Here is an 11,747-nt window from a genome sequence, read left to right as displayed (position 1 = left end):
AGTTGTTTTTTTTGGGGTGAGCTCTGCTGTTCAACGGATCTTACATAATGGATGTAAACTATGGATGCTCTATATACCTCATATATACTGACACCCAAAATGTATTAATACAATTTTATTGTTAAAATGTAAATAAAAAACTTCAAGAATACATTATCTTATACATAAAACAACTTTCAACTGTTCATTGATTTGTATGCCCATACAGTTTTCTTGTCCATACAGTGATTAAATATTAATAAAAAGTGTTGTTTCACCCAACGCATTTAATCTCTAGTGACTTCCTCAGGGGTGTCCTATTATTGGACTCCCATTTTGTGGGAACGGGAAAAACCCTCACTCCAATATAGATCTTTGTATATGAGAGCAAACAATTTAACTGATAAAACAATTTCTTGTGTATTTCATTAATGGGTAACAATTGACTTGAATTCCTATGATTCTCTGGAATTAGACTGCCCTCAATAGTCTTCAATTGAATTTTTAAAAATTATTTTTAGCAGTATTTTTAACCAATTATAATTGGCTTATTTAATATATATAATTTTGGCGCTAGGCCAGTGTATAACACTTGATTGGGAAAATCTAATATTTCAGTGAACAAATAAACAAATACATGAATGCATTTATGATTCAGTCCATTCAAGGAGATCCAATGATCTGTGCTTAGTGCCTAGTTTGAATCATGTATCCATGTAAAGTGTCTAGTTTGAATCGACAAGGCTCTTTGTCTTCAAGCACACCAACTCCTTAGATCTGAAACACAATAAGGACAGGGGTGCCTCCTAGTGCAACAGCGCAATGAAAACACCACGTGTGAAAGGGGAAGGGGGGGGGAGCGATAAATGAACCTGTGCCATGTACATGATAATATGATAGCTTATCTCATGTCCTTTGGGACGATCTTCACAAGCGCACTGACACCAATTCGATTTCTTCAACAATTTATTCCAAAGTTCATAAAAATATAAACATAAAAACATGCATAGTGTAAACCAGTTTTCAATCTCCGAGCCTTATAAAACTAGTGAATGCTCGTACATTAAAGAAAATAGAAGACCGCTTATCTGAGAATCAGCATACAACCAGTACTGGATCATACTTTGTATCCATAATAGCCAAAGGCAGAAAAACTCTCCACTGAAACACATTCAGTGCCTTTTTTCATCATCATGATATTATGGATATTATGGATACAGAGTATGAGCCATGCTTTTTGACTTGTTTTTGCCTGACATTAGGATGTTGCATATTTAATAAATGTAATACTATTGGATTGAAATTGGAGTGCCCTTAATAACAATACATTTTTATGAACTTCTGCCCTATATGGATCAGACTGTAAGGAGAACCGCACTGAACAGGAGGAGTGTGGAATCGTCTTTTGTATAGTATAGTATATGTGTATATATGCCTTGTCACTATATATATATATATATATACACACACCAAGCTGTTAATGAAAGGGCAATCACGGGTGGAGACTTGCCATCATTAGAACATTTTTATAATCAAACGACAGGTGCCGCTTGAATATCAAACTGTTCTACGGAAGAGTAGCCTCCCGTGAGTGCCGTTTTATTAACAGCTTAGTGCAGTGGTTCCCAAACTTTTTTCAATCACAGCACCTTAGAGTATCAGAATTTCTTTCACGGCACCCCTAAGCCAAAAGTTCTTTATTGAGAAATTTTGAGAGAAATATTAAATTAAGTAATGTGTTGTGTTTCTATGTCATCCTTAGGTTCAGTTATGTGGTGAAGGACAAGATTTGCTTCTGTTTGTCCACATACTTTATTATTGGTAAGCCACCAGAACTGGTTTTGCCTATTACATTGACCACAAATAATTTGAATTGGTCCTGGACCACCAACCCAGGGCACCCCTACAAGTGTACTGAGGCACCCCAGGGAGCCAAAGCACACAGTTTGAGAACCACTGGCTTAGTGTGTATCTACTCGGGAATCTGGCACCGGGAGCTGCTGCAGATTGATAGGTGAGTGGCAGGATCTGTTGTATATATTAACAGGGGCCGGTGAGGCAACATCTCCAGACTCCAGTTACCTATTATATTGACTTTTGCTTTGATGCTGACTGTTTTGACAAAGCTGTGAATCCTTGACAAAGGTCCTGGTTTGGACCGAAACGTCGGATAGATATGGACATTACCTTTGAACTGTGAGATTACCATTTACATTAAATATTCTTTTTGCTGAATTTTATATTTGAAATCTGGCGAGTGCTATCTGTTCCACTTTGTGGTTCATCTTGTACTGTACTATGGGTCCCACCTCTGTGTGGGTCGGACTCTGATTGGCACCCCAGTAGTTGGCTGAGCTGTGTGAGAGTGCAGGGATCTTTGGATATATATATATATATATATATATATATATATATATATATATATACATACACACACACACACACACACACACACACACACACACACACACACACATATATATATATATATATATATATATATACACACACATACATATATATATATATATATATATATATATATATATATAGCATACAGAATGACCCGGCACTCCATACACTCCCCAGCGTTAAAGTATCCTTGCCCCCGTGCCTTCAGCTCCTGGATATTGTGGATCCCTTTCTATAACGGTAGCAACGAGCGCGGCACTGGGAGACGTAAGCAGTAATGTGAAAAAAATCAAATGCTTTTATTCAGTCAATCTACGTTTCGGGGACGCAGCCCCTTCGTCAGGATGAATAAAGTGACAATAAACAGTGTTTAAATACATGTGCAATAAGAGGTTACTCACCGCCTCCAGCCGTCGCGCCGCCCGGGTGCCGGATCTGACGTCACTCCCCCCAACAGGAAGTGTCGCGTCACCGGTCCGTCAAGTCAGCGTTCTCGGGCTGTGGGATACATGCAACCATGGCAACGTAAACAACAAGTGAATCAACTCAAAACACACTCAATATGGCAAAAAAATAAAGTGCAAATCAAACTTTTCAAATGGTCATTGTTGCATGTGTATAATCAATTGATAAAAATTGTTAAAATCTCTTAATAATAGTGCTCATAAGTCTGACCATCCCTTCCGCTATTAAGAACATAATACATTGCTATAATTGTTTTAATTTGAGCAAATAAGCTGTATCAATTTTTAAATACTTCAAAAACATATACCTGTGTCACCATCAATGTAACATATTGAGACAGAGAGACAGCTGATGCTATCATTACACGCAAGGAAAGTATCTACACCCCAAGGACGTCCACTACTCAACTTCATGACCTAAAGTAGCAACCAGGAATTGACCTCAGTACGTCCACATATATCTGGACGCATGAAGCCACATCTGTAACTGCTTCTACAATTGTTTATAAGAAACATCTCAAGCTTAACATCTCATTTAATCCCCTAGGATATACTGTATTAAGGATTGAGATCCACTTGGCCTCAATCTGCAACAATTTTTTTGATCGATCCCCTCCCCGCAACGACGGAGGGACCTGGTCAATGATCTTATAACGCAGGGTGGCCATGCTATGTTTAGCTGTTACGAAATGGCGGGCCACTGGTTGGTCACTAGTCCCTGCTTTATAAGCCTCACGAATGGCATAGCGATGCTGCGCCATCCGTGTCTTGAAGGCACATTCGGTTTTACCGATATATGTTAGCCCACAAGGGCACGTCAACATATACACTACAAATTTTGAATCGCAAGATAATGGATGTTTAATGCTGTATCTCTTACCCGTATGCGGGTGCAAGAAAAAATCTCCTGGAGACAAAAAGCTGCAAGTGGTGCATCCACTGCACTTAAAACAGCCATTTTTGCGCTTCAAAAATTTTTTGCTGGTTTGTTCCTTACCGAACTTGGATACATCCGTTTTTACCACATAATCCCTAATACTCTTCCCCTTAGAGTAGCTGTTAAGGAGCCTAGATTGGTATACTTCACCCAGCTCCTTATCAGTTGCCACTATCGGCCATATTGCTTTGGTACTTTTGGCTATATGTTTGCTACTAGTACTAAATTGGGTGACCCAAGGTATCCTGTTTCTGAGGAGTTTTTGTGGTTTGGGGGTCAATAATTGTTGCCTCGTTTTCTCTAGAGCTTTATTTTTGGCCTGCTCTAAGAGTTCAATGGGATAGCCCCTTTCTCTAAATTTAGAGGTCATTACTTCCAATTGTAGATCACGATCAGCCACTCCATTAGTAATGCGGCATACCCTTAGAAATTGGGAATAAGGTAGACCCCTTGTGGTTGCTTTTGGGTGAAAAAGCAACCACAAGGGGTCTACCTTATTCCCAATTTCTAAGGGTATGCCGCATTACTAATGGAGTGGCTGATCGTGATCTACAATTGGAAGTAATGACCTCTAAATTTAGAGAAAGGGGCTATCCCATTGAACTCTTAGAGCAGGCCAAAAATAAAGCTCTAGAGAAAACGAGGCAACAATTATTGACCCCCAAACCACAAAAACTCCTCAGAAACAGGATACCTTGGGTCACCCAATTTAGTACTAGTAGCAAACATATAGCCAAAAGTACCAAAGCAATATGGCCGATAGTGGCAACTGATAAGGAGCTGGGTGAAGTATACCAATCTAGGCTCCTTAACAGCTACTCTAAGGGGAAGAGTATTAGGGATTATGTGGTAAAAACGGATGTATCCAAGTTCGGTAAGGAACAAACCAGCAAAAATTTTTTGAAGCGCAAAAATGGCTGTTTTAAGTGCAGTGGATGCACCACTTGCAGCTATTTGTCTCCAGGAGATTTTTTCTTGCACCCGCATACGGGTAAGAGATACAGCATTAAACATCCATTATCTTGCGATTCAAAATTTGTAGTGTATATGTTGACGTGCCCTTGTGGGCTAACATATATCGGTAAAACCGAATGTGCCTTCAAGACACGGATGGCGCAGCATCGCTATGCCATTCGTGAGGCTTATAAAGCAGGGACTAGTGACCAACCAGTGGCCCGCCATTTCGTAACAGCTAAACATAGCATGGCCACCCTGCGTTATAAGATCATTGACCAGGTCCCTCCGTCGTTGCGGGGAGGGGATCGATCAAAAAAATTGTTGCAGATTGAGGCCAAGTGGATCTCAATCCTTAATACAGTATATCCTAGGGGATTAAATGAGATGTTAAGCTTGAGATGTTTCTTATAAACAATTGTAGAAGCAGTTACAGATGTGGCTTCATGCGTCCAGATATATGTGGACGTACTGAGGTCAATTCCTGGTTGCTACTTTAGGTCATGAAGTTGAGTAGTGGACGTCCTTGGGGTGTAGATACTTTCCTTGCGTGTAATGATAGCATCAGCTGTCTCTCTGTCTCAATATGTTACATTGATGGTGACACAGGTATATGTTTTTGAAGTATTTAAAAATTGATACAGCTTATTTGCTCAAATTAAAACAATTATAGCAATGTATTATGTTCTTAATAGCGGAAGGGATGGTCAGACTTATGAGCACTATTATTAAGAGATTTTAACAATTTTTATCAATTGATTATACACATGCAACAATGACCATTTGAAAAGTTTGATTTGCACTTTATTTTTTTGCCATATTGAGTGTGTTTTGAGTTGATTCACTTGTTGTTTACGTTGCCATGGTTGCATGTATCCCACAGCCCGAGAACGCTGACTTGACGGACCGGTGACGCGACACTTCCTGTTGGGGGGAGTGACGTCAGATCCGGCACCCGGGCGGCGCGACGGCTGGAGGCGGTGAGTAACCTCTTATTGCACATGTATTTAAACACTGTTTATTGTCACTTTATTCATCCTGACGAAGGGGCTGCGTCCCCGAAACGTAGATTGACTGAATAAAAGCATTTGATTTTTTTCACATTACTGCTTACGTCTCCCAGTGCCGCGCTCGTTGCTACCGTTATATATATATATATATATATATATACACACATACATACATACATACATACATACATATATACATATATATATACACATACATATATATATATATATATATATATATGTATATGTATATATACGTATATAAAATGAATCCACTGTAGGCGGCACTCACGGCTCATGCAGAAAGAAGACAGGACACAGTATGGTTCAAATCGACATTTCAATGTTTCTAATAGAACATTTTCATCAGGATAACAGAGAGAAATAACAAGCTTACCTAAATACCCCACCGTCCGTCCATGGTGCCAAAGGTCCGCCGAACACTCTCAGTGAAAAATGATGTCATCACGGAACGCCGGCCCACGGCGTCACGGAGGGAGCCAACCTGTGTAGTGTAAACAAATTGCATACACATTTAAAAATACATACATACATACATACAAAGAACAATACTGGTATACTAAGCAGAAAACAGTGATCAACAAATTGATTAAAGGAGTTACTATTAAAACAGATGAGGTATATAAAATACTAGCCCCATTGTAGAAAAAATTGATAGACCTACGGAAACTAAGTTCCACTAAATATAGTCATGCATTGATTAAATAATCTAGCAGCTGGGGATATTGACATAGCATTACAAAAATGTAGCAAATAATGTATCATAATAGTAACAGCCCAAACAACTGTAGCACATATGTAGACAGACAGGACTGTGATATAACAATTAAGGAAAAAGGAAAAAAAGAGAAGTAATTTTAAAGAAAACAGGCAAGACCCAGTTGGATTCAAATGGATTTTTCTTCTTGACACTCTATTCCCTAGAGTCTAGGGAATAGAGTGTCAAGAAGAAAAATCCATTTGGATTCAGCCTGTAATAAAAGTAAACCCCTGTGCCCCCACGAGTGAGTGGTGGAATGTGATCTATAATGCGGTGTTTGAGAACTGCAAGTGAATGGCGGGCATTAAGAAAGTGACAGGCAACTGGCTGGTCACTATGACCAGTAGCCAGCGCAGCTGTGATTGAAGCTCTATGCCCCGCCATTCTTTCTTTAAACATGCATTCAGTTTTGCCCACATAATGAAGGTCGCAGGGGCAACTAAGGAAATAGACAACAAATTCAGTTGAGCAGGTTACTCTATGATAGATTTTAAATCGTTTGCCCGAGTAGGGATGATGGAATAAATCACTGGGTAACATATGGCTGCAAGTGGTGCAACCCAGACAGCGAAAGCATCCAGACTTAGATGTATTTAAAAAGCCAGTTTCATTAACCTTTTTGGAAACAGGAAATTGTACATTAGTTTTAACAAGGTGATCCCTGAGATTTTTACCCCGCTTGTAGGCAGGCATTAGGCGGGTGTTAGATAAAGACGCAAGGTTTTTATCTGCCTGTACAATAGGCCAAAATTTATTGGAAATTTGTCTAATAGTGTTGCTCTGAGTATTAAATTTGTTGACCCAGATCATTCTATTTTTCTGTGTTTGTCTTACAGAGGTATTCAGGGTAACTGCACACAGAGTTTTGATAACCTTTTGTTTAAAAATTTCCAAGTCCGCCGCTGAGTATACCCTGGTAATGAATTTAGAAATCATGGTGTCTAATCTAGCCTCTAATTTGGACTTATTGCTCACAATGCGTCAAATTCATAGCATTTGTGAATAGGGAAGACCCCTGCGTAGAGGTACTGGATGGTGGCTTGATGCTAACAGGATATTATTCCTGTCTGTGGGTTTAACATAAAGGTCAGTAGTGATTTTGTTATCAATCACTTCGATATGGACATCCAAGAAATCCACCATCTTGGAATCAACATGATAAGTAAACTTAATGAGAGATTATGATTCATTGTGGGCAGACAATAATTTTTCAAGTGTGTCACGTGGACCAGTCCAAAAAAGGAGCAGGTCATCAATATATCTAAAGTATGTCAAAATGTGAGAAATAACTTATGTGGAGGAAAAAAATAATGAGTCCTCAACCTGGAACATAAATGCGTTGGAAAAAGATGGTGAGACATTGCTACCCATCGAGCATCCACGGAGCTGTAGAAAAAAATCATTATTAAACAGAAAATAATTGTGCTGTAAGGTCAAACACAATAGTTGAAGGAATAATTCGATATCTGGACCTTGATACCTGTCATTATCAGTAATGAGAGATCTTACAGCCTGCAAACCCTCCTTGTGAGGAATGCAGGTATATAGGTTATTTACATCAATAGTAACCAACAGACAATTTGTAGGGACAAAATCAATGATGGATAAAGAATTGAGTAAATATGTATCTTTAAGACAAGTCTTCTTGGCCTGAATGCAAGGCTGTAAAAAGAAAAGTCTAAGAACACAGAAACTGCCTGAAATAAAGAACCCCTAGCAGAGATCATCGGTCTAGGTCAGGCCTGGCCAACCTGTGGCTCTCCAGATGTAGTGAAACTACACATCCCAGCATGCCCTGCCACAGTTTTATCATTCCCTAATAGCAAAACTGTGGCAAGGCATGATGGGACTTGTAGTTTCACAACAGCTGGAGAGCCACAGGTTGGCCAGGCCTGGTCTAGGTGGTGGAAATTGACTGTTCTTATGGATTTTGGGGAGAGAGTATAGTATTGGGACTATTGGAAAAGGTGTGATAATTGCATCATACGCGACTTGTGAAAGTTTATTCTCAGTCAGTGCAGTCTTCAAAAGATGATCCAGTTCCTCCTTAAACAAATTGGCGCGATCGGACTGTAATTTTTCATACGTGGAATAATCAGCAAGGTGTTGATCCAATTCTCGAACATAATCAACCGTATTCTGGATGACAATGGCTCCGCCCTTGTCTGCTGGGCGGATGACCACGTCATCAGATTTAGAAAGTTGGATAAGAGCCTCCCACTACAGTCTCATCAAATTTGAATGTCCATCATGCTGTTGTTTTATAGATGTAGAGACTTGATGGTCAATAGTATTACAGTATGTCAGCATCAGTCAGAAATTTTAGTCAAATCATCATGCATAGGAGACCACAAATAGGTTGAACTCGATGGACAATTGTCTTTTTTCAACCTCAGATACTATGTTACTATGTTTTAATAGTCTGATTGGGATCAAACTTGGACTTTTTCTTAAGGACAGATGGAATAGAACTGGTCATGTCAGAAACAGATTTGTTAAAATGTTCTTTCAGTCTCAATTGCCGTCCAAGTTTGAATTGCTCCACTTTCCAATCAAAAGGATCCAGTTTGTTGGTTGGAGCAAAATTGAGACCCATAGATAGAATTGTGTTCTCCCGAGGTGTAAAGGTGCGATTCGATAGATTGAAAATTATTTCCGTTTTGAGTAGGGATGCTGTTTTACGTTGCGTCCTTTTGCCCTTGGCCCCCCCACCTCGTGTATTGCCTTCGTGGTCGGCTAGTTGGGCTCGGGTACGCACCACTAAAGGGGGTCGACCAGAGGTAGTAGCCTGGAATTCAGCATCACTAGTTGAAGCACCGCCCTCAGTAGATAACTCTGTGTCAAATTGTGCCATATTCTATCAATTATGGGGTTTACGTCTCGGCATTCCACGAGGTATAGGCACACCAGAGATCCACGAATACACAAGCTTTTTAGCATAGTCATTATTGACTTTGTCGAGTTTATCCCTTTTGTATTGGATCAAATCCTTCCTGTATTTCTCAGTGTGTGAGGACACCCCAATGTATAAACACCAACATATACTGTAGAGAAGACGGGTGGCACTCACAGGACTTCACAACAGCCAGATCACAGATCAATCATCATCAGGATCAAACATCAAAAAGACAGTACATTGCATACCTTTATACCTCACCACAAGTGCCCAGATCAGCATCTCCTCCCGCCGTCAGGGGCCAGGACCGGTCGCCTTCTGATGTCATTACCGCCGGCGACACACGCACATCAGCATGTCCCGGCAGCTCCCCGTTGCCTAGCAATGCTAGGATACAAATAAACAGAAGTGCATTACATTTAAAATACAAGAGCGGACCTTGGCACTGACAAACAATAGATGTACATATTTATTCAACTATATGGGTAATTTAGCAGCTTATGTCTGAGCACAATTTAACACATAACAGATTATATTATATAGCAGGATGATTGCAAATAAATCGCTCTTATTAAAGGCTTTTGGGACTAGCGATAGGACCAATCTTCATGACATTGAAGCACTATTGCGAAAAAACTGTTATAGAAAACAATTTAGCCCAAAATTCTCATTTAACCCATGTGGAGATACAGAATTGAGGCGATATATCCACCTCGCCTCACATTGTATCAGGGCTCTATCCCTGTCACCACCTCGTAGTCTTTTCTCCACCTGCTCAAGGATTTTGTAATGTAACGTTGCCAATCCATGCTTGTATTCCCTAAAGTGCCGTGCCACAGGCTGTTCCTGTGGAGCCACCTGACTCTATATGGCTTTACGGATTGACGACCTGTGCATATTCATGCGTTCCTTAAACTGCCTTGTGGTCTTGCAGATGGGTAAGGAATATATATGGAGAGTTGACAAGAATAATCAATATAAAAATGATTTATTGTTATATTCAATATATCAACAATGAATAAACATTGTATTAAAAAACATAAAATGTATTAACATTAGCCTAATTTTACTATTACTTCCCATAAACTATAAACCTATTACATTAAATTGCTTATTATATAGAATCAATTGTCAGAGCACTCCATAGAACTAAATTTCATATACTATGAAAGAATTCCGTTGAAAAGAGACAACGGTAAAAGAGGAGAGAGAGAGAGAGAGAGAGAGAGAGAGAGAGAGAGAGAGAGAGAGAGAGACAGGAGAAAAGTGGGGCCATAGACCAAATCCCCACGCAAACCGCAATCTAAAAAGATAGCATATATTCACATGTAGAAAAAATCATAAACAAACAAAAATAGGGTATCGCACTAAGAAAAATTTAAATAAAGTGCGGGACATATAAAAATCAGCCCTAGGGAATACACGGGTAATTACCCTGCATCTTTAACCGGACCGATATACAAGGTACGAGCCCGGGATAATTAATTCCACACAAATTCCTCTATTTATTTACTGTGGGCCCTTACAGGACTTCACCGGGGACGCTCGGTGACATCAACCCCCAGGAGAGGTAATATCATATATTATCCATTATATATTTGACTGCCGGGCTCCTATCCGTTTATAGTATTGGAAAAGTGGCTGCTGTATGTACACTTGAATAAGTTTATTCTCTCAGCCAACTGAGTGAACAATCCCTGGAGACATAAACTGTAACTATTTAGTTACAATTGCTGCTACAAAGTATCATCATTATATTCTGAATGAGGTGAACATTAATTCCTTTTGATACTGTGTGCCTATAGATTGGTGTGTTTAGTATAGACATTTTATGTTTTTTAATACAATGTTTATTCATTGTTGAAATATTGACTATAACAATAAATCATTTTTATATTAATTATTCTTGTCAACTCTCCATAAATATTCCTTACCCATCTGCAATACCCTAAGCGCAGCCGTTTCTCCTTGTCCATATTTGTTTCTTAAAGGCACACGCACAGTGCCTTTCCGGCAGCGCTCAGGTGCTACTGCACATTGGTAAATTAATTACTTAGGCGCTTTAGCAGTTTTTTAGTAGTTTTGCCTTGTGGTCTTTCCTACATAGAAAAGACCACAAGGACAGCGGATAAAATATACCACGAGTACTTGTACAGGTAAGAACCTGGCGTAAGGGGAACCGTTTGCCCATATGAGGATGGGCAAATGAATCTCCACTCTCTAAAAAGCTGCAAGTGGTGCAACCATTACAATGGTAGCACCCAGGTTTCTGCCTCAAGAATTTCTCAGAAGGAAATACTGACTTATAGCTAGA

The 11,747-nt window shown here is 39.5% G+C and overlaps 1 long non-coding RNA gene across 1 annotated transcript; it reads right to left on the bottom strand.

Moving 5' to 3' along the window:
* Nucleotides 1-204: 204 nt before the first annotated feature.
* On the bottom strand, nt 205-9,816 carry LOC134965107 (uncharacterized). The gene is made up of 3 exons (XR_010188320.1): nt 9,682-9,816; nt 6,154-6,261; nt 205-756 (listed from the first exon to the last, which is right to left on the bottom strand). It is a non-coding gene; the product is annotated as an uncharacterized LOC134965107 (long non-coding RNA).
* Nucleotides 9,817-11,747: the final 1,931 nt, after the last annotated feature.

The sequence above is a fragment of the Pseudophryne corroboree genome, chromosome 10 (genome assembly GCF_028390025.1).
Source record: "Pseudophryne corroboree isolate aPseCor3 chromosome 10, aPseCor3.hap2, whole genome shotgun sequence".
Taxonomy (NCBI): domain Eukaryota; kingdom Metazoa; phylum Chordata; class Amphibia; order Anura; family Myobatrachidae; genus Pseudophryne; species Pseudophryne corroboree.
This window is presented reverse-complemented; position numbering and strand designations above follow the sequence as displayed.